The sequence below is a fragment of the Vicugna pacos genome, chromosome 35 (genome assembly GCF_048564905.1).
Source record: "Vicugna pacos chromosome 35, VicPac4, whole genome shotgun sequence".
NCBI lineage: Eukaryota > Metazoa > Chordata > Mammalia > Artiodactyla > Camelidae > Vicugna > Vicugna pacos.
In genome coordinates, this window is record NC_133021.1 from 26,158,688 (window position 1) to 26,181,147 (window position 22,460).

The 22,460-nt window shown below is 43.4% G+C and overlaps 1 protein-coding gene and 1 pseudogene across 2 annotated transcripts in view; one reads left to right on the forward strand and one right to left on the reverse strand.

Annotated features, from left to right (window-relative positions):
- Window positions 1-22,460, forward strand: part of NEBL (nebulette) — a 310,669-nt gene that overhangs the window by 25,920 nt on the left and 262,289 nt on the right. The gene's annotated exons all lie outside the window — the stretch shown is intronic.
- On the reverse strand, window positions 18,817-20,791 carry LOC102528783 (inactive tyrosine-protein kinase 7 pseudogene; annotated as a pseudogene).

Sequence of the window (22,460 nt, forward strand, 5' to 3'; positions counted from 1 at the left end):
GGTCTTTTCAAGAGTATCTCATAATAAGTCAACAAGTCTATTTCAGATGTGTTTGTTACTAAGCAACGGTTACCAAGAGCCTCTGTAATTAAGATGAAACTTGCAAGGTAACAATGCCCAAACACAGTACCATTTCCACCATTTTCTGATAATGGGAAAGTGGGGTGAATAAAAGTGAAATGTCACTCCCAGCGTCTGAAATTTGTGAATCGCTTTCCTCTCCCTCGTCCGGGACAGAGTGTGTGTGTTTTACAAATCAGCCAGTGATTTTTTTTTTCTTTTGTGTCTTAAGTACACATTCCTGACTTGAATAGGTGAGCACCTGTTGGAGGCAGGGCCCCTGTGTAGCAGTGGCTCGACTGGCCACGTGGTACCCAGACCCGCACTTTCTAACGTGTGCACTGGCAAGCAGGGTGACCAGAGCGAGCTCGCTGTGACCTCGACTTCTTTTGCAGCCACGACTGACCTAGATTAAGTGGAGATGCAGGCATGTTCTGTACTTTGCTTAACAACACCCAGAGTCTTTTTCTCTTGGTGATTTGTAAAGGAAGGCTCAGATGAATTTTTCCCTGTTCATCGTGCCTGGCTACGTAGCGGGTGCTTCACAGATGCTCCTCTTTGCCTTCCTGCTCTATTCTCTTCCAGGAGCAAGGGGGTGGGGGTGGGGAGGTAAGGTTTCCATGATGACCTGGTGTTGAATGATCTCCTTTCAGACCTGTTGTTAGATGCCTAATGGGCCGCAGCAGAGGTCCAGAGAGCCAAGCCTCACCTCACAGAAGGCTTTGCTGATAAAAGAGGGATGAATCTGTCCCAGGCAAGGAGCAATTACTGAGTGACCCTCCAGCTGCCTGTAAACTAGGTGCTTCTCCGCGGAGTTTCTCCCAGGTTGGCCTCACTGCAGTCAGAGTGAGTGTCAGCCGCCAAAGAGCACTGACCAGTGCCTCGGGTTTATGATCCTGGGCAGGTCATAACCACCTTGAACTTTAATTTCCTTGCCCTCCACTGGGGACAGTCATTCCTGCTTGGCTCTTGTAGTTGGATTGCCATAAGAATTAGATAAGATAGAATATGTGAAAGTGCTGTGAAAAGGTATCTATGTATACATTTATTCAAATACTGAGTGGCTCCTATGTGCCAGGCATTGTTCTAGTTTCATAATATGTTTCATTTCAGCACAAATAAATAGATCTACTTAATTCTTTTACATGGTAGTTTAATATTCCATGGTATAGGAGTTCTGTAATTTATTTAACCATCCCCCAATTAATGGACATTTGAGTAAACAGTGCTGCATTGAACATCTTTATACATTTGATTTTGACATAGATGAGAACATTTCTCTGGGAGAGTACTGCAGAAGATTTTGTCAGATCAAAAGGTGTGTGTGTTTCATATTTTGTTGGGTACCATCAAATTCCCCCAGAAAGGTAATGGCAGACTCTCTTTCCACCCAACATGTGTGAGAATACTCATCTTCCTGTACCCTTGCTAATATGATCTTTTAACTCTTTTTTTTGTTCGGTTTTGTTTTGGGGGGTGGTGGTAATTAGGCTTATTTATTTATTTATTTTTAATGGAGGTAGTGGGGATTGAACCCAGGACCTGGTGCATCCTAGGCAGATATTCTACCACTGAGCTATACCATCCCCCTGATCTTTTAAATTTCACCAGTCTGTTGGATGAGAAGTAGTATCTCATGGTTGTGTTATTTTCAATTCCTTGATTTATGAATGAACATGTTTTACTGTATATTGGCCATCTTTACTTCTTCTGTGATTAACCTTTTTATCTATTTCTTTACCTTCTAGGATTTTATATATATATATGTATTTCTTATTAATTTGAAGGGGCATTTGATATATCTAAAGCATGTTTGATTGTGCATTCTTTTGAGATGATAGGTCCAGTTGTCAGTCGCTGTTTTTCAGAGGAGGTGAGAGGCCCACGAAGCTAGATAGCTAGTTACAGGTCACACAGCCAGTTAACAATGGGGCTTGGTTTAGAACCAGGGTCCTCCTAGTCTGGTCTGCTTTTGTTAGCAGAGACGGTTATGTGGGAGGCCCAGCAGGCCAGGGAGGGTGGGTTACCTCAGTGGGGCAACTGGATGGCTGGAACACGTGCCTCTCCAAGTGCCAGCGGCCCTTCATGAGTTACCTAATCCTGGGAAAAGGTGCAGGTGACCGAGGGATTGGGGGCTGGTGACTGTCTTTGTTCCTTAGGAGGTGATGCAAAGACAAAGGAGAGTGAGAGTGACAGCCCCTGCAGGGAGCTGCCTTTCCTCCCACTGAGGGCCCAAGTACTGTCTGCACTGCGGAGACTGGAGGATGTGACTGTTCTCAATAATCACGAGAGAAACAGAACAGAGATCTTCTCCTTATTTGAGTTTTTTTTGCAGCACCTCGTTTGAATACTCATAACTTTTTCTGATGGAATCATTACCATTTCCTTTTCTGTGTGAACTAGATGTAAAGATTTTCTGAAATGGCTTTATTTTAGGCTTTTCCTCTTCTTATCCTCATCTGGCCCGTGATGTATGTTCAGTGGGGCACATCCTAGCACACAGATTCTAGAATTTTTTTTTTTTTAAAGGCTGGAAGTGACCTTACAGGCCATCTGGTTCAATTCACCTACGGAGTCTTGAAAAGCAGGGTGGTGTGCCAGGATTACCCAGTTATTCCAAATCAGAGACTTGGACTGGGGACTTTTCAACTCTTTTAGGAATTCTGGTTGTGCCATTTGACATCTTTCTGACATTTGTCTATATTTTCCTCCTTTTTCTTCGATTTCTTGACTTGAAAGTGAGACAGGTTGTACTTATTTCATTGCAATGTTGTGCTAAGTAGTTATTAAAAAAGCACTTTTCATGTTTGAATTTTTCCCTCATTTCTGCGTGTTTTTGAAAGCCCCTCTTTCCCCAACTTCCATTATGCATATAACATGAACTTAGTCGACACCTGTTGAATTAATGAAAGGTTAAGATAATTGTGATGTATTTCTATACTTCAGTCTCTCTCTCACACACACACCCCTCCTTAATTTTAAATTTACTACTGTATAACCACTTTGAGGTAATAAAGTCTATCTCCTGGTATCAGACATGGGAATATTTGAAATACTCAGAGTAAATAAAATTCTCCCGTGACTTTAAAGAATTTACAGAAAGGGATACTACAAATTCCCTTTGATGTTCATTTTGATTTTTAATAATTGATCTTGTTAGGAAATATCTTTATATACTCTAGTCTCTGTTTTGCAGGACACAGGGTGGCTCAGGTTTTGCTAATAGATGGGGCTGGTGCAACCCAGAGTGGAGCTGTATTTGGTTGGTCAGTCTAGTCATGGGCTTGGAGTAGGGCCAGGCACGTTTGAAGTCAGGTATCTGCGTACTGGGAACACCACCAGTGGGGAATGCTTGGGGATGGTGGGTTGTATTACCAAGGAGAATGCCAGGAGAACTACTGTTCCTGCAAGTTTCCCCAGTGAATAAGGTCTTTTGTCCTGTTACAGAGAGTGATTCACAGCCCTTTGGTCCTGGCCTGGCTGGGTTGATAGGGGATACCAGGCGTGGGATCTGCCTTCTTCTTATTGGTATCAGGACTAGAGGGAGATTTTTCTAGAAGAGTAGTTCTGCTGAAGGGAGTGGGGTGGTGGTTTAACCCTGAACCTCAGGTACCCTGTTGGGTTAAACTCTGGGGCAAGCATTTGCTGTGGGCATCCCACGTTCTCGGTCATCTCAGGGGATATCTCTGACTTTCAGTTCAAAGTAGAGGAAAGCTTAACATATTTTAAATAGTCTTTTCTCTGATTTCCCTTTTGTCCGTTTTATTCAGTCCAATTCTACTCCCTCAGATTTACTTCCCCAGTTTTTAATCATCATTTTTTTGTGCTTCTCTGTCGGGGAGTGATTCTTGATGTCCAAAGGTGGCCTTTAAAAAAAAACTATTACTTTAACATTACTGTTTCTTTTTTTTGAACTTTTAAAAAATATAATACTGGACATATAGAAAAGTTGCAAGAATATTACAAAAAATTCCTGTATACCTTTCACCCAGAGTTTTCAAATGACAACATTTTATTCTTTTCTCTGTTTTTCTTTCCCCCAGAACCATTAGGATAAGTGCAGGTATGGTGTCTCTTTGTTCCTAAACGCTTCACTGTGTATTTTCTAAAAACAATGGAATTCTCTTAGATAAATACCACACAGTTTTCAAAATTGGGAAATTAACATCAATAGCATAGTACTACCTAATCTACAGACCTTATTCAGATTTTACTAATTGAAACATTCTTAGCAAAAGAAATTTCCAGATCATGCATTTTATTGAATTGCCATGTCCCTTTGGTCTTCTTTAATTTGGAACACTTCTTTCTTTTCTTCTACAGCAGGGACATTTTTGAGCAGTGCAGAGTAGTTTGTTCTTTCTTTCTCTTTCTTTCTTTCTTTTCTTTCTGTAGAATGCCCCTTATTTAACATTTGTTTGATGTTTCATCACAATTAGATTCATGTTGTTTATTTTTGGAAGGACTAAAATTATTATTCTTTAAAAATGAATATTAACTTTTAATTAGTATTGGTTTCTTAAAGTTGAAAACAGATTTATTTGTATTTTATGCCTTTATTTTACCTAAAATACTTGTTTTTCTTTATATAAATCTAGTAGGTAATAGGTAAAATAAGAACAATTTTTTAAACATTTTTTATTGATTTATAATCATTTTACAATGTTGTGTCAAATTCCAGTGTTCAGCACAATTTTTCAGTCATTCATGGACATATACACACTCATTGTCACATTTTTTTCTCTGTGATTTATCATAACATTTTGTGTATATTTCCCTGTGCTATACAGTGTAAAGAACAAGTTTTTATAACATCTTTGTTGTGGTTTGGTTCCTGTGCAGTAAACTACACATAGTTCAGATACACAATTAGATGAATTTTGATAAATGTATACCACCACCATAGTCAAGATAGCTAACATTTCCATCGCTCCCCAAGAGGTGCAACTTTTGAATTCCCAATTTATCCCTTCCCACACCCCATTTAACCCCTGGTAACTGTAAGTTTGTTCTCTATGTCTGTGAGTCCAAGAACAAACACTTTTTTGATGTTTGCTTTAAATAGTGGCCAATAAATTCAAGTTGGGCAGGCTAACTTCCCATTAATCCATTTAGTTTAAAAGTTAATCACATTTCCTTAAGCATTAAAATTTCATGTGTAAATGAATATATCCAATCTCCTTTTAATCACTTTAAGTGCCTGCTAGAGCAAGCTGAAAGACTTTCATGTTCTTCTAAGGGTTCTAATACTGTTTGAAAACATTTATAATTTCACCTTTGACTCAATCACGAGTCTAAAGTCAGTTACAATCTGGCGCATGCCCAAAGGTGGCAGGTCCTCAGGCATTCCGTACAATTTGACACCTAATGTACAAAGATTATTCTCAACTCAATACAAATTATAAATACTGTTGCTTTGATTTACTCCAGCATCTCTATATTTAATTCCAAGTCTTCCCAGGGTTATCAAGATACATGTGCACTAAGGGAAGGAGATACATTATGTGAGGTCAGCTGAGGTTGCCTTGCTAATAGCTGGGGTGACTGGGCTTCCATGCAGTTGTTTATCTGGCAGAGATTTGGGGTTGAAGAGGCATATGTCCAGGCTCTTTTAGAACTGCCAGTAAGTCCATTTTATAATCACTGTGACAACAGGGGGCTAATAGTTGCTATGACAGCAGATTTGTAGGCCATACCCTTCAGGTAAGATGGATTGTCAGCCTTGGTCTTCTGAGTTGATAGCCTTGTGTTCTTTTTTCATCTGATTTGGGCAGACATACGTCTGCATTCTTAATCAGGTTGCAGCTAATTTCCTCTCCTGCTTGATTGCATTCTGCATTTCTTTAGCTCTTGGCAGCATTATATTGTCATTTAATTCTGTCTGATTGGATTTTGCATTTCCTTTCAAATCTTTGGCCACAAATCTAAAGCTTCACACTAATGAAAATGTCTTTGTCTAATTTCTCCATGTTACTTAGAATTAGAGCCTTTAGAGCTTGGCTTAGATTCCCAGAAGGAGTTCCACTAGTGCTGTGTAACTTGATTATGAAAATTCCTAGGCCAGCCACCACTCATAACATCTGAGAGCTCTGTGTATGTATGTAACCAGAGATGACAAAGTGTGTTGACTTTGAATTTTGTTATTGAATTGCTTTCGAGCAGATTTGAAGACTTGATCACAATTGAGCAGACAGGATCAAGTAGGAATAGATGCTGTATAAGAACATCTTGAAGTCATAGATAGTGGCTACTGTTTATTATGATGTGCTGTGTACTTGCTAAAATTTAATTTTGCTTTGCTTGCTTAACAGTGTTTGGGTTAATAGTAGTCACTGTTTTCTTGGCAGGTGTCCTGTCCCACTATCCTCTTTTCTAATTCTCTAAGTTGCCATCCGCGTGTTTTTGTCATCATCCATTGCCTCTGGTCTGCCTCACTTCCTCCTCTGACATCCTATCTTGTTGAACCTTGACCCCTCTCTTAGTTTTTCTAGAAGCGAAGCATTGCTTGTATTTACTATGTATATTTTTTACCTTGTAATCATGGTAAAGGCATAGTTGAGGGCCCATTTGTTGGAAAGATTTCTTCTCTGTGTCTCCTGGGGGGAGCCTCTTGGTTTTACTTTCTGGGTCACCATATATTGAGCTTGGTAGAAGCCCAAGGGTCATCAACTACCTCTGCCTCACAGGGCTATTTCTTGAATGTGTCCATTTCTTCTTGGTCTTGGAAATTCCCAGCAGCAAATGGACATATTTTCTAGTTATTTAGTGTGAGTTGGGACTGCCATCCTTTGTCTCAATGCAAGACTGTCTTGGTTTCTATTATTTGAAGAAGCCAGGTTTATGCTCCTTCCTGCCTTGTCCTTCATGGTTACATCATCATTACCCTGCAGAAGAGGGCCTGGCACAGAGGAGCTGAGCACCAACCATTAGAAATCCGGATGCCCGTTGTCCCCACCACATGCTCCATTTCACTTTTGCTTATGTGGTGCCACTAATAGGATGTGACTGAGGCAGTTGCTTCAGTGGCCTTGACCTTGGATGGATTTTAAAGGCTGAAAACCCGGGAGGAAATTAGCAGCAGTAGCCTTAGACGCTGAGTGGGATCATTTGGTGAACTGGACTAATTCTACAAATCTCTCCTTGTCCAAGGCAAAACCAGGCTGGCGATGACCAGTGTTTCTCCGAGTTTTTTAGAGTCGTAAATGAACACCAGGACTATCTGAACAGTTAACCATGAGGACTAAACACAGAAAAATAGTTCCGTATAGTTGAATCCAGCAGAGTGGTTTGGTTGAATACTTATTATATAAACACATTCTTATAATGCTAATAATAGTAGTAACTATTTATTAAGTACCATATACCAAATGCTTTGAAAAAAATTTTGTTGAGTTTAACAACCTTCTGAAGTAAGCATTGTCATAATCTCCAGCTTTAGGAGTAAGAGGTTACATAAGTCACCCAGACATGACCAGTCAATGGTGGAGTCAGGATTCAGACCTGTGTCTTCCTAGGACCAAAGGCCATGTTTACTTCTCTGTAGGCATATGTTATAAGGAGTCATGTAATGACTATCTCAGTGGGAGTTTTCCTTGCCAGATTAAGATTTTGCCAATCAGGGGAGCCATCAGAAAGCACTGATTTAAGGAAGACCCTCATAAACCCCCCAAGTATTTCCCCCAGATGTCCATTAATTCTGCTGGTGAGTGACTCACTGAGGGTGATTAGCAGCAACTCCGAAGCAGAGTGAGATGTTCTGTTGGTCATTCCGCCCTAACTATGAATTTATCTGGATTGCTTCCCTAACAACAAACTGCAATGTGCTGTTGAATAAGAGATTAGTGGAGGGAGGAGAGGTTGGAAGTAATTTTGGAACACAAAGACCTCCCCCACCCCAGAATAGAGCAGGACTTTGTGAGCTTTGTCTACGCAGAGGGCAGCCAAAGGGAGTGAGAGGCGGAGGAAGGAGTGAGGGGGTTTAGAAGCTGGAAAAGGGCAGGGATGTGGGGGAGAAGTGGGGAGGCTCCATATCATGTTCACTTCTCTTATTTTGCTTGACCTGAGGATTCCTGATACTGGAGTCCGGGTTGAGCCCCGGCATGTAGCTGAGGGTGTGGGTGAGTAAAGGAAGACATAGGCAGGAGGTGCAGTTCTCAGGCATCGGTAATCAGCAGACAGATTTGGGGCTTTCTTAAGAAATGGAGATTCTGAATTCTTTTGCTGGGGAACCTGATCCAGCATGTGTGGGATGGGCCCCGGGACCTAGATTTGATCGGTGTGCCTAGGTGATTCTAATGCAGATGGCCTGAAGACCAAACTTCTGGAAACTCTGGATTGGAGTCTCTTACACTGAGCTAATAGGAAGTCTGCAGCCCAGTGCAGATTCGACCTGGTGGCTTCTAGGAGAGGGTGGACTCCCCGGCCGCACGCCTGAGGGTGCTTGAATGAAAAAAGGAGCTTTCTCTCTTAGAGAACTGCACTGAATCTAAACAAAGCTCTTTAAGATCCAGAAAGTCCTGCCTCAGGGACAGGGTGCCCTGTTCTTCCTCACCTCTTAGCTAATTTCTGGCCTCCTCTCTTGTCCTGGTCTGGTTTGGGATGAGAGTAGCCAACTGCAGAAAGCCGATGGTGGCAGGGTAGCCACTGAGGGCCTTTCGGTGTTGAAACCAGAGCAGTTGCAAGCATCCGGGTTGGTTGGCACCCTGCTTACACAGAAGCCGTCTCATGTAGTCCTGCCCTGCCTCACTCTGCATGCAGAGGGCTTGTGCGTGGCATCTTGGCCCCACGAGCAGCTCAGCAGGCATGTTCCGTATTAGCTGGAGCTGCTCCTTTTCTTTAGCCAAGAAGCCCCTTGTGGTTCCATTTCTTTGGCCCTTCAGGCTCCTTGTGTGCAGCTCCAGGAGGCTGAATGCAGGTAGCCTCACCTGGCCCAAGAAGTAAGTTCTCAAGCCTCATTTCGGTCAAATATTATTATGCCAAGAACCACTGCCAGCTTTCCATTTTATTTTTAATTTTTATTGTTTTCATTCTCCACTGAGGCTGTAACTAGGATGTGGGTTTCCTGAGACTGGAGAAACCAGACCTTGAAACAGCCCCGTGGGAGGATAAGGATGGGGAAACATCAGAGAAAAGGGTTTAGGGAGGACGGGCTGTCCTGGTGGCAGAGGCCTTGTGGCCTCACCTCACCCAGTGGATTTCGTCTTTTATTAGCTCAGTGAGACCCTAGTATAAGTCTTCCTGAGTTCAGTTTGGTAGAGGGAGATGTGTTCTCTTGAGTGAGGAATGTTCTGCGGGTGGAGTTCAGGCTGCTTTGTTCTCAGCTTGGGCTCTGGGATGAAACAGGGTCTACAGACACAGCTCGGTTTGAACTAAAATGATGCAGTCGGGGTGTCCAAGGAGGGAGTGAATGAGCGGGCTGGAGCCGGAACAAGACTTGTCCTCAGTGAGGGTGGACCGGGCAAACAAGTGGGCTGAACAGACCCACTTTTGGTTTTTAAAAGAGGTACAAAATATTGAAGTGTGTGGATAGAGATAGCAAACAGAGTCTGAAAGGAATTCTTAAGAGGAATTCTGTTTTAAGCCAAACTAGCGTTGTGGAATCAGAGCAGCACACGTCCCAGGTGAAAAGGGCACAGTGTGCTCCTGGATGAATGAATCCGGATGTTTGTTACAGTGGTGTCAGAACTCAGTAATCACCCGGGACATAATTTGATCCCAGAAGGTTTCCCATCTAATTATATTTTGCATATACTAATATTAAAAGTAATTTGCAATGGCTAAACACACACTAATTAATGGGATATTTGGGAGACTAGGAAGGAAAATGTTCCAGAAGCTTTCTAATGGATAGGAAACCATCTTTGAGTGGAAACTTGTCCAAACCTGGATAATTAGGGATTGAAGGAAAAAAGGCAGCCCTCGAAAGAAAGACTTGACAGTTATATTGTGATATGGGTTTACACGGATTGAATGGTGCCTCCTAAAATTCATGAAATGTGTAGGAGATTCCTGAAGAAACTGAGACTGAGGGAATCAATCCTGCCCTCCTACTCTGGTGTTACCAAGTATTTCTAACACTGTTGCTAAAATGACCTGGAAACAAAGAGGCTGTAGAGAAAGAATACTTTACCATTATAAAGAAGCTCTGAGTCTAAGAGAGTAAAGAATTACTCCAGTAGATTCAAGTGTAGTTTTGTGTATATGTGGCGTGGAAAATCTGACACCTAACAGGTAAACTTGCAAGTCTGTGGAAAACAAAACACAGAGAGACTTGTACACAGGACAAAGATGACTGTCAACATCAAGTGGTCCCCAGTGGGAGGCTCTGGGATGCAAGGACACCAGGGAGAATTGGAGATGTTGTCATGGAAGCCACATCACCCGTCCAGCTTCTACTCTGCTGTTGTTCTGAGAACTGTGTTTCTTTGGAAACTGTAGCCCTAGATTGAATATAATCGGACTTTCACTGGTAACAGTAGCTAACACGGACTTGATGCTCACAGTGAGCTTTGCAGTGTTCTGTGTGCTTGGCCTGTGTTAACTCAGTAATCCTTACAACTCTCTGAAAATGCTGTGGTTTTTTTCTCTCCTCATTTTAAGATGGGGCGGATCTGAGCACAGAGAAGATAGTAGCTCAGCTCAGAGTCACACAGCGTAAGTGGTAGAACTGAGGTGGCGTCTGGCTTCAGAGCTCGTGCCCTTCCCCACTGCCCTGTGTACTGTCTCCCTAGTCATTTCATTTTGTTAAAAATAGTACCTGCTGCTTTTACCTCGAAGCAGTGACTTGTACTGAGAAATGCCGTGAGGGCTGTAGCCTTACAAACAGACTGAAAGTGTCACAAAAAGAAAGATGACAGAAGGATGGAGTGGGACTCTTATCTTAAATCATTTAAAAATATTAACTCAAAACTTAGACGTAAGAGCTGAAGTTATAAAACTCTTAGAAGAAAACAGGCACAAATCTTTGTGACCTTGGATTAGGTGGTGGCTTTATATATGACACCAAAAGCAACAGCAACAAGGGAAAAAATAAGTTGGACTTCATCAAAATTTAAAAACTCTTGTGCCATACACAAAAATAAACTCAAAATGGATCAAAGATATAAACATAAGACAAGATACAGTCAACCTCCTAGAAGAAAACATAGGCAACACATTATCTGATATACATCTCAAAAATGTTCTCCTAAGGCAGTCTACCCAAGCAATAGAAATAAAAGCAAGAATAAACAAATGGGACCTAATGAAACTTACAAGCTTCTGAACAGCAAAGGAAACCATAAGCAAAACAAAACGATAACCTACAAAATGGGAGAAAATTTTTGCAAAAGATGAAACTGACAAAGGCTTGATCTCCAGAATATATTAAGCAGCTCATATGACTTAATAAGAAAAAACAAACAACCCAATCCAAAAATAGAAGACCTAAACAAGCAATTCTCCAAGGAAGAAATACAAATGATCAATACGCACAAAGGACATTCTCAAAAAATGAAAGACAACTCACAAAATGTAAGAAAATATTTGCAAATTATGTAGCAGATAAAGGACTTGTCTCCAGCATATATAAAGAACTGTTACAACTCAGTAATTAAAAGACAAAGAACCCAGTTAAAATTGGGCAAAAGATTTGAATAGAAGACATACAAAAGACCAATAAGCATAAGAGAAGAGGCCTAGTTTTTAGGGAAATGCACAGCAAAACCACAATGAGATCCCACTTCACACCAACTGGAATACACATAGTCAAAATGATGGACAATAACAAGTGTTGGTGAAGATATGAAGAAACCAGAACTCTCACACATTATTGGTGGGAATGTAAAACAGTGCAGCTACTTTGGAAAACAATATGGTAGTTCCTCAAAAAGTTATACCTAGAGTTTCCATATAATCCAGCAGCTCTACTCCTTTGTATATACTCAAGAGACTAGAAAACATACATTCACACAAAAACTTTACATGAGTATTCATTCATAGCAGTATTACCATAATAGCCCCAAAGTGGAAACTATCCATCAAAAAAGGTGAATTCATCAAAAAGTGGAAATACCTATCAAATGATGGATGGATGAATAAAATACAGTGTGTCTGTACAATGGAACGTTATTCAGCCTTAAAAACGAATGAAGTGCTGATACACAATGTCACATGATGAGCCTTGAAAACATTAAGCCGAGTGAAAGGAACCAGACACCAGAGGCTTTATATTGTGTGATTCCATTTATATGAAATATTCAGAAGAGGCAAATTCATAGAGACAGATGGCTACTTGCCATAGGCTCTTGGGAAAAGGGAAGAAAAGGGAGTGACTGCTGATGGGTACAGGATTTCTTTTTGGAGTGATGAAAATATTCTGGAATTATATACAGGTGATTTTTTTTGAGAATATATTAAACACCACTAAATTGTGCACTTAAAAAGTGAATTTTATGGCATTAGAATTTTATCTCAATATATAGATATATATACATACTAAAAAAAAACAAAAACAAAAACAAAAACCCAAAGCTCTATCTACCCTTCTGGAAAAAGCTGGAAACAGTATCACTATTGACTTTTCAGAAAGCACAGCAGTAGAAAATGTTAGCAACTTCCTGTGGGGGGTGGGAACCAAAGGAATCTGGGATCCAGCTCCTCACCAGATGACCTCCCTTCTCTTCTCTTTTTCTTCTCCTCACTCCCTCTCTCAAACTTAGCAGTTAGAAGAAATGACTAGCTCAGTGGAGAGGGAAAAAAGACAGTGCTTCTGTTTCAATCTCAAGGTCAGTGTTCCGTGTCACGACCTGTCAAACACTCCAGAGGTTCATATGTATTACAAAACAACTACATTTCACAATGTTGACCCTCTCCTCACTGCCTGTAATAGTTTTGTGCTGTGCTCTGCTTTTCTCTGGCTGGGTTGGTTTTCTTGATTGTTTGGTTTTGGTGCTTCTGCTTATTTACTTTGACAGAGGGACTCCTCATGGTGAGCCAAGTACAGCCCACTGAGACATAACGGTGGAGGCTACACTTGATTATTGTTTCAGAAGCGTTGTTGTTGCTGGTTAATATGCACAGGGCTCAGCTGATACGGGGCTCTTAGCCCACTGTCAGCCTTAAAGCCTGTAAGTCATTCTTTCATGCTGTTCATTAAAGATGGGAACCAAGTGGGACCTTGAGCACCAGTTTTTAAAAAAATTGAGATATAATTGACATGTAACGTTATATTAAGGTCCAGTATACAACATAATGCTTGATATACTCATATATTGCGAAGTGATCGCAATCAGTTTAGTTAACATCTGTCACCACATATACTTACACATTTTTTTCTTGTGATAAGAAATTTTAAGATTTACTTTGTTAACAACTTTCACATATACACTACAGTATTATTAACCACAGTCACCATGCTGTACATTACATCTCCAGAACCTACTTATAACTGGAAGTTTGTACCTTTAGACCCCCTTTACCCATTTCACCCACTTCTTGCCCCCACTTCTGGCCACCACCACTTTGTTGTCTGCATTTGTGAGTTCTGTTTCTTTTAGATAACACATATACGTGTGGTCATGTGGTACTTGTTTTCCTGTGTCTGACTCATTTCACTTAGCATGATGCCTGCAGGGTCCATCCATGTTGTTGCAAATGGCAGGAGTTCCTTCTTTTTCATTGCTGAATAATATTCCATTGTATAAATATATCACATTTTCTTTACCTATTCATCCATCAGTAGAACTGAGTTGCTTTCCTGTTTCGGCTGTTGTGAAAAGTGCTGCAGTGAAGGGGGCCAGCTCCCCCACCTCAGTATTATGTTTCTGTGCTTTGTGTGCATTCTCACTTTTGTTACACTTTTTTCTTTTTAAACAATCCTGGGCTAAATTGAGACACAGAAAAGATATTGATGGTGTTCTGTGTCTCCCCCAACCCTACTTTTGCTGCCCCATTTCCATCCTGAACTTTCTCATTCCTTTTACATCTGAAGATACTCATTCCTTTTACATCTTTACTAATTAATTACCTTGACTGTGGAATTTTATCCCCCTCTACTTTCACTGATTCTTAGCTGTCCTATGTTCTATCTCTTAGGACCTGGTTTAAAGACTAAACTTCAGTTGATAAAGTCAAAATGGAATTTTTCTAGTTCCATCATTATTTCTGCATTTATTAGTTGGAATCCTTCTATATGGATGAATTTTCCATCATTAATGATTTGGTTATCCTGCAATATAGTCTGAAAAGAAAAAGCAGGATACAATATTCAACCTTTCCTTTTATTTATCACTTGTCCGAATGATGAACTGGGGTCCCAGCACCTTCTACTGGTGGTCACCAGTGAGCTGTTCTCCACTGTTTTAGGGGTTGAGGTGGGAGGACATCTTATCAACTCACTGTAAACTCATGGACTTTATAGATTTGATGTGTTTGAATCAGTCACAGTCATTCTTTTTGATATTCAGATTGTCTCAATTTCGGCCAGTGGAGGCTCCCTCTAAATGGCTTGTGTGTCTTCTTGGCTCTACCCTAGTAGTCTGAGTGGTGGCAGTCTTTTCCACCTTGTTGAGTAATTGGATTAGTTGGTCTTTAAGAGTCCTTTAGTTCTAACTTTCTTTCCAAAAAAGGGCCAATTTTAGTATCCTACAATTAACTCTTTCATGATGAAATACACTATTTTGATTTTTTCCCCTTTTGTGTTGACACTGTGGGTGAATGAATGCATTGGAAAAGATGAAATGTTTTGGTTTCTCCCCTCTGATCTTTTAGCCTCCACTTATGTGACACTGGCTCAGGCCACTTTCACACTCTAAGCCCAGTATCTAGGCAGAAAACAAGACAAAACAAAACAAACAACAAGAACATTTCTATACTTAAGGCTGTAACGACATTTACCGAGGAAGTGCCTGATTTTGAAGATGATTGTTTTTGAAATCTATCAGCATTAGAGTTGTTATTATTCTAAATGTGACATTTTCCTCACCTCGCTGGGGCACCAGGCAACAAGAATGGATAGCTGCATTTTATCCCGTGGTCCTGATAAGGCAGAATGGGGAGCTAAGGAAGGCTTGAAGCACCCCAAGGAGCTGTTCAGGGAAGTCCAGAAGGCTGCAAAGCCAGCCAAGTCTTGCCAGGTGGCTGCAGAGAGTCAGCCCCAGTCCCTACAAGCGGGGAGCTGGATGGAGCCTGTCCATCCAGGCAGTGCCTGAACCAGATCCAGGCAGTGGGGCCAAGTCCCTGAGGCTGTCCCTGGGACCAGAAGGTATAACCAGAGGGAAGCATGAATTTAAATTCCAGGGCATAAGACAAATCTCATTATATCTATGGAGAGGGAGCTGAAAATGACTTTTTTATAAATGCTGGAAGGACACTGGCTCATACTGAACTGCCTATAATAAAATTTAAGGAGTGCCTGAGTTTTGTTTCTGCCTGTGCGCTGTGGAGCACATGTAACTTCAAAGGCAGCTCTGTAGGGTGCAGAGGGAAAAGAGCGTGCTTTTATTTCTACTTTTGGCAGAAATCCTCCAAACTATTTTTGATGGCCAGGGAACAAAACTTGCATTCCCTCTGGACTCACTTGCATTTGACAGGCCCGCCTTTGTTTTCCTACGGTGACAGTTTCCACTTTCTTCAACCTGTGCGTTCTCCATACTTTGAGGCTTTATTTTGCAGTAAAAAGGTGACACCAGATGATTTCAAACGAAGCCTTGGACAGCCCACTTCATCTGTCACTCCCCCACCCCCCTCGCCAAGTTCTTTCTTTCCACCCTAATACGTGTCTTCAGAATTTCAAACAGTGGTTTATAAAACCATTTAAAACTGTGAAACACCCATTTAGTAGGAGTCTTAGTTGTAAAAAGGAGCTCTGGGTTTCATGTCAATCTGACGGGACACCTTGTTGATGAGTGACATAGTCCTGACCTAATGACCTACTGCATATGCACCTGTGTGTGAGTGTGTAAGCTTCTTGAGACTCAGAGATTCCATTCATTCTAGAAGTTAGAGACACCAAGGTTGTTTTCAAGGATTGTGTCTCTCCCTTACCAACACGAGCTGGCTCTTTCAGGCATGTTTTTGGGGCAAGTTTCCTTTGTGGTCTCTTTGCCCTGCCTGTTCTTAGCTACTCCTCCACACCGGGCTTCAAGGCGGACCGTTTCAGGCTCTCCTGCTTTTATTTCTTTGGGGCCTGTTCATTTCTTATCGTTTTTATGACTCTTTTCCAAACTGTATATTCCCTATTCTGTTTGGAGCTTCGGATCCTGCTATAGTTGGGCAGTGGTTCAGCTTGACTTAAAGAGTGATTCTCACGAACCTCAAGTGGTTGCGTTCACTGCCCTAAGGGTCTTTCTCAGGAAGAAACTGCCACTGCGTGGCCCTGGTCTGATTGTGACAGGTCAGCAAATGACGGGCAAGCTATTAACTCTGATAGCTTTGGTGTTAGACTTCTTTTTAATCCCCATATTAATAACTCACAACTCATTGGTCTTTTTTTCTAACTGTTGCTAGTGATGTTGCCTTAAATTGTAAAGAACACTAATACAGTAATGATAATACTTATATCTACATGCTAACAGACTTACCCCTACCCCCTTCATGTCCTGTTAAAATAGAACCTTCCCTGAAGAGTCAGGTTTGAATAGAATGAATATATGTTAGTCTAGTAAGCAATATTATGATCTAAAAGCATTTATCAAAGGGCTAAGTATAGGAAGTGTTAAGTGAAATTCTATAAAAACCAAGAAGTACTTGTCATTTGCATGTATTGTCTAACTTCTGTATGTACAAAATTGCATACGGTGGTGCTCATGAACACACACACACACAAACATATGTGGGGATTTCCCTCAAAGAGCTTATTGGTTTATTCCAGTAGAGAAAAAAAAACTTACATGAAACATTTGTTGAATAACATAAGGAAACTTAAGTCTAAATGTTCAATTGGTGGAGGCTGGCTAGGTATAAAATGATCAGGATTCAGAGAAGGAAGACGATACAGTAGACGACTGGGAGATGCCACATGAGAGGGAAGAAGAATTTGGATAGTTTGTGTACTTGGGGGGAGGCAGAACTCTAGACATGGGAAACTGCTAAGTCCAGACAGAAGGACCAGTTGGAGAGGATTTATGGGCCACTGGGATGGCCAGGATGACTTACACTGAGGACTTACGTACATAAAAGTTTTTGGGAGCTTCTTACCAACAGTTTCAGTGTATGAATGAAGTTGATGATAGAGAATTTTAAAAATCTGAAGCTCTATCTACAGATATGAAGTAAGTAGCAATCATACTCAAACTATATTATTACTCATTTAAGGAGTTTAGACTTTGCCGAAGTTGAAGGAAAACTATAAAATTATAAGCACTTGTTTTAGCAAACACAGTGGAGTACCCTGATGTGATTCAAGGCACCAGTCTACCTTTGATCTTGCACACATGGTTACAATATTGTAGGAGCTACAAGAATGAGGGCCTTGTCAGATTTAGCTTTGTGTCTCCCAGGAGGTGCATCTTAGCACACTACCTTGCACAAGGCGGATTTTTAGCAGTGTTCATGAAATGAATGCATTAATTTAATATAAAGACATCCTTTGGTGTTGGCCTCAAAAAGCCATTATAAATGACACTCCAGAGTACCTTCAGAAGATGGGCTTCGTTGTCCAGCAAATATGTTATGTGTTGGTAAAGTCTCCCTGCTACCAGTTTTTTCATAAATATTTTGGGGTGGTTCTTAGAACCAGCCAAAATGATTTTATCGAGTTATCTTCTATGACTCCAGTAACAGAAGGAATATGAGACTTGATTCCTGGCATTACAGAAATTATGTTATGACAGGAGGATAAGGGTATTCATTGGGAAAAAGTTAGAAAAGCAAAAGTCAGTATACAAGGCAGAAATACTGGAGAGGAGGATAAGCATCTTCGCTGCTGCTTTTTTCTTCTTTTCTCTTTTCCTTAGGAAACTGATCTGTGCCATATTTTCAACTGATGTCTCTATTGATGATTCATACTGGTATCTGTTCCAGATTTCATAGCTGGACACTGAGTATTTTTCCATCGTCTCAAACCTCATCTCTCTAAACCTAACCAGATTAAGTTCCTTTTCTTTCTTTCTTTCTTTCTTTTTTTTTTTTGTAAAAAAGGCTTCTTTATTGAGAGCAGCGAATGTAAAAAAAAAAAAACCAAAAAACAAAACAAACAACAACGACAACAATAAAGGTGTGAGGCTCCCATCTCCTCCAGGACCCACCCCTACCTCCCATGCCCTCCCACCCCATGCTGCAATTATAAAAGCCGCCCATGGTGCATACAAAAAGGGCGGGTTATATAGTGTCAAAAGCTCCTGAAAACTCCTTCATCTGCCAGGCACTTAGGATGAGGAAAGGAGAGAAGGGTGGGGAGGAGGCACGGGTCCGGGTCAGTGTGCACAAGTCCACAGGGGGAGGACTCACTGGCTGTGTCCTCCGTGATCCTAGTACAGACCCCAAAGTGGGCCCACCCCGGGCGCCAGAACTACCCAGGAACTTCAGTATAGGAAGGAGCTCCCCTTGAACCTGGCTCACCTCCAGCCTAGCCCTCCAGGGATGAAGTTGGCAGGTGAGTGGCAGAACTGGACCTGGTCAAGGAGAGGAGACCCATGCCAGAAATTGGGGCTACCTGAGGTGCCCACACTGTCCCTGATGGGGGAAGGGGTGGCAGAGAAAGCTGCCTAGCCCAAGGCCCTAGTCATCCAGTCTGGGTCTGAATCAGCCTCCCCATGGGCTGAGGATGGGGAAGGGGAGGAAAGCCCAGGCCCTGCCAGACCTCAGCAGTGGCTGGGGTGCCAGGGCGGGGCCCCTGGGGCCCAGGAGGACGGGGATTTGCCCGTCATGCTGTGGGCACCCTTCAGGAGGTCCTCCCCTGCCCGTGCCATCCTGAGGCACAGCCTGCCTGGGCTCCCTCCTCACGGCTTGCTGTCTGCAGAGCTATCTCCCAGGGTGTTGGCGATCTCGCTGAAGGAGGGCTGGTCCTTGGGGCTGAGGGCCCAGCAGCGCTGCATCAGCCTGTAGATCTTGGAAGGGCAGCCCTCAGGCTGTGGGAGCCTGGCCTTCCCAGCCTGCAAGTCTGCCAGCACTTCATCGTCTGCTTGCCCACCATGGGGCATCTCCCCGTGGGTGAACACTTCCCACATCAGCACTCTGAAGGCCCAGACATCAGACTTGGTGGAGAAGTCGCCCTCCAGGGTGGCCTCGGGAGACATCCAGCGCAGGGGCACCCAGACCTGGAGAAAGTGGTAGTACTCACTGTTGTACACGTCCTTGCTGAGCCCCAGGGCCGACACCTTCACCTGTCTCTGAGCGCTGACCAAGCAGTTGCGAGCGGCCAGGTCCTTGTGTACAAAGCGGTTGTTGGACAGGTGCTCCATGCCCAGGGCCACCTTCTGCTTCGTGCTTAGGGGCTGAGACTTCAAGTTTTCATCCTTGCGACGACTGTGGGTTTTGGTGTAGCCTGGGTCAGGCAATGCTGATAGCCTGGCTTGCCCTCCTCCAGCTGGCTGTCTTGGGGCTTCTTCAGCTATGTGGGCACAGTGGCCACGATGATGTTGACATCTTGTCGCCGCTGACCGGCCAGGTTGGCTGCGTGGCAGGTGTAGACACCAGCATCGCTCTCAGCTGTGCTGGCAAACACCAGCTCGTGGCCCTGCTGGTAGACTCTGCCATGGGTGGGCAGCTGGGCTCCTGCATGCTCCCACCACGCACTGGGTTTGGAAGACCCTGGAGGGGCGGGCAGGCCACACACTCCTCGCTGCTAGCTGTGAACACCCGTGGCTCAAAAGGCGGCATGTCTTCAATCTCTGCCAGGTGGAGTGTGGCCTCCAGGACGATGGAGCGGTAGACCCCTGCATTGCGTGGTCGGACCTGGGTCAGCAGCAGGGACCCACTGGCAAACACCATGGCTCTGCGGAGGTGCAGGGGACGACTGCGGTTAGTGATGGGAGTCTCATCCTCAAAGATCCACTGCAGGGTCGGGGGAGGCTGGGTGGAGAACTGACAGTGGAACATGGCCTCCTTGTTCCTTGCCACGACCACGTCCTGGGGCACCAGCACCACCCTGGCAAAGCTCTCATCAGCAATGCTCAAGGTGAACTTCTGGCTGCTGCAGGCCTGGCCAAATGCATTGTGGGCACAGCAGGAGTAGATGCCACTATGCTCAGGCTGGTCAGCCAGGGGGTCAGGTTCCACTCCTTGCTGCTGACTGTGTGGTTGCTCTGGCCATCAGTGAGGGGGCTCCCATCTTGGAGCCACTGGTAGGTGGGCCGAGGGTGCCCATCAATATGACAACACAGTGTGACCTGGGCCTGTGGCTGGATCTCGGCTTCTGAGGCTTCATGCTTCAGAACCACGGGACCGGTCTCAATCCATTTGATGTTGGAGGCGTTGGCACTGCGGGCCTCCTCGCTGATGGAGTCATCCCAAGCCACGCACTGGAAGGCACCTTAGTCCTGCAGCCGGTCCACAGCTGTGAAGCTCAGGCTGCTGCCCTGGGCGAAGCGCCGCTCGGTGTCCTGGACAGGGGCCCCCATCCAGCAGGCGGTACACGTCCACTGGGTCTGGGGCCTCGACCTCACAGCGCCCGGCGCCCCTGCAGCGCATCCTGGGAGGACGGCTCCTTGATGAAGACAATGGCTGCCTCGGCACCGCCCAACAGCGGCAGCAGCAGGACGCTGAGCAGAGGAAGCCGGCGGGGGCTCCTCGGGGCTCCGCGCGGGGCTCCCATCGCCGCAGGCCCACTCCGGGAACGGAGTGGGCGGGCGCACGGCATGCTCGCGGTCTGCGCTCCCTGGCGGGCCAGGAGGCCGAGCGCACAGGAGCGCCGGCGCTGCTGCAGCAGCCGTAGCCGGAGCCCCTAAGTTCCTTTTCCTTTTTCTATAATGGATCTCTGTTCTAATCACCCAGGCTCAAAGTCATTGATTATTTCTGCATATGCGTATTTCCTTATGTTCATCCATTGCCATTGCCACTCTGCCCTGGGTTGTGAGCAGATCAAGAGAATAGAAGAGATTTTTAACTAAGTGAGCCCATATGTGCAGAGCAGGTGTTGTGGGCAGAAGGAAATAAAGTGATGTTCTTGGAACTCTGATGGAAGACACAGTCAGTAGAGTTTCGACTGAATGGTGCTGAGAAAGATCTGTTTCCCGGCAAGAGATACAGTGGGGGAAATCCCTACATTCCTTGGTTGAAACGTATGTTACCTGTTGACTTGCTTAATATTGGTATATCAAATTTTGGTTAATAGAATTTTGCTTTAAATGTTTTGGAAAAGCTTAGTGTTGAAAGGAAGCCTATTATTGAATTTACATTTTTCTACTACTGTGCTTTTCTGGTGTACTGGTAACTTTACAGGCCAAACACATTGATTTTCAGCTCCGTGGTCTCCAGGCTGACTCATGTGTAGCTGATGATTTGTGGAATGAACTGCATTGCGTCATAGGACATTTCTTGCTGATAGTATCTGAACAGAGATGGCATTGCTATTTCAGATACTGAACACATGAGCCTGGCGTTCGGTAGGAGACTGGACTAGCTTTCTATTACCCCTTCTAAGATTAAGATTTTATCTTTTTATAGTGCTTCATCAGAATTATTTAGTGATTTATTTCTACTGTTATATAATGTACTGGCCCTAAGCAGGCATTGTTTTGGCTTTTTCTGTATAGCACCTTGGAAAGTATAAGGTTAAACACTTACAAATGACACCTCAAGGGTAGCTCCATTGACAGTGTTTGTGGATTACACTGTGATTGTTAAAGTAAACTAAAGTATTACTTTGACTTTGTTGGCATGGAACTCAGTGGTAGGTGTCTGCTGAACCTTGGAAGGACTTGGTTTATTAGCATTTTCATGGCATTAAGGTGGTCCATGGACAGTTAGCCTGACCAGGTTTCTCAAGTTATGTAGTTATAAAGGCTCAGGGTGTCTCTCCATAAAAGAGGTAGAAGGGGTTAGAGAGAAATACCTTTTCCTTCTTGAACTGAAGGTATGAAAGACAAGGGATGAAAGGGTGTCACTTTTGGGGGGGCTTGATCTATTCCATAAAAAATAAAAAGATTCAGAGCCAAGCACACTTCAGGACTGATCTCCTGGGTTCTGCTGGGTTTTTCAGTCATGTCTGGTTTTCTCAGTCTGATACCTTCAAAGATCCCCCTCTACTTCAGGGAGGAAGCTAGAGGTTATTGTATGGAGCTTGAAATATGTTGTTCCTTTAGATCCTTTGCCAGTATTCCATCATCATCCTGAAACAAAGGACGTGGTAAACACCCACAGCTTACACAATGAAAGAATTCCTTTGAACAAGATTGACCATGGAGAAAATATGTTCTTAGCAGCAAATGCAGAGCTGTGTGTATCTGACATTAGCTCCAGATTTCACTTAGACGTGTGGCTTC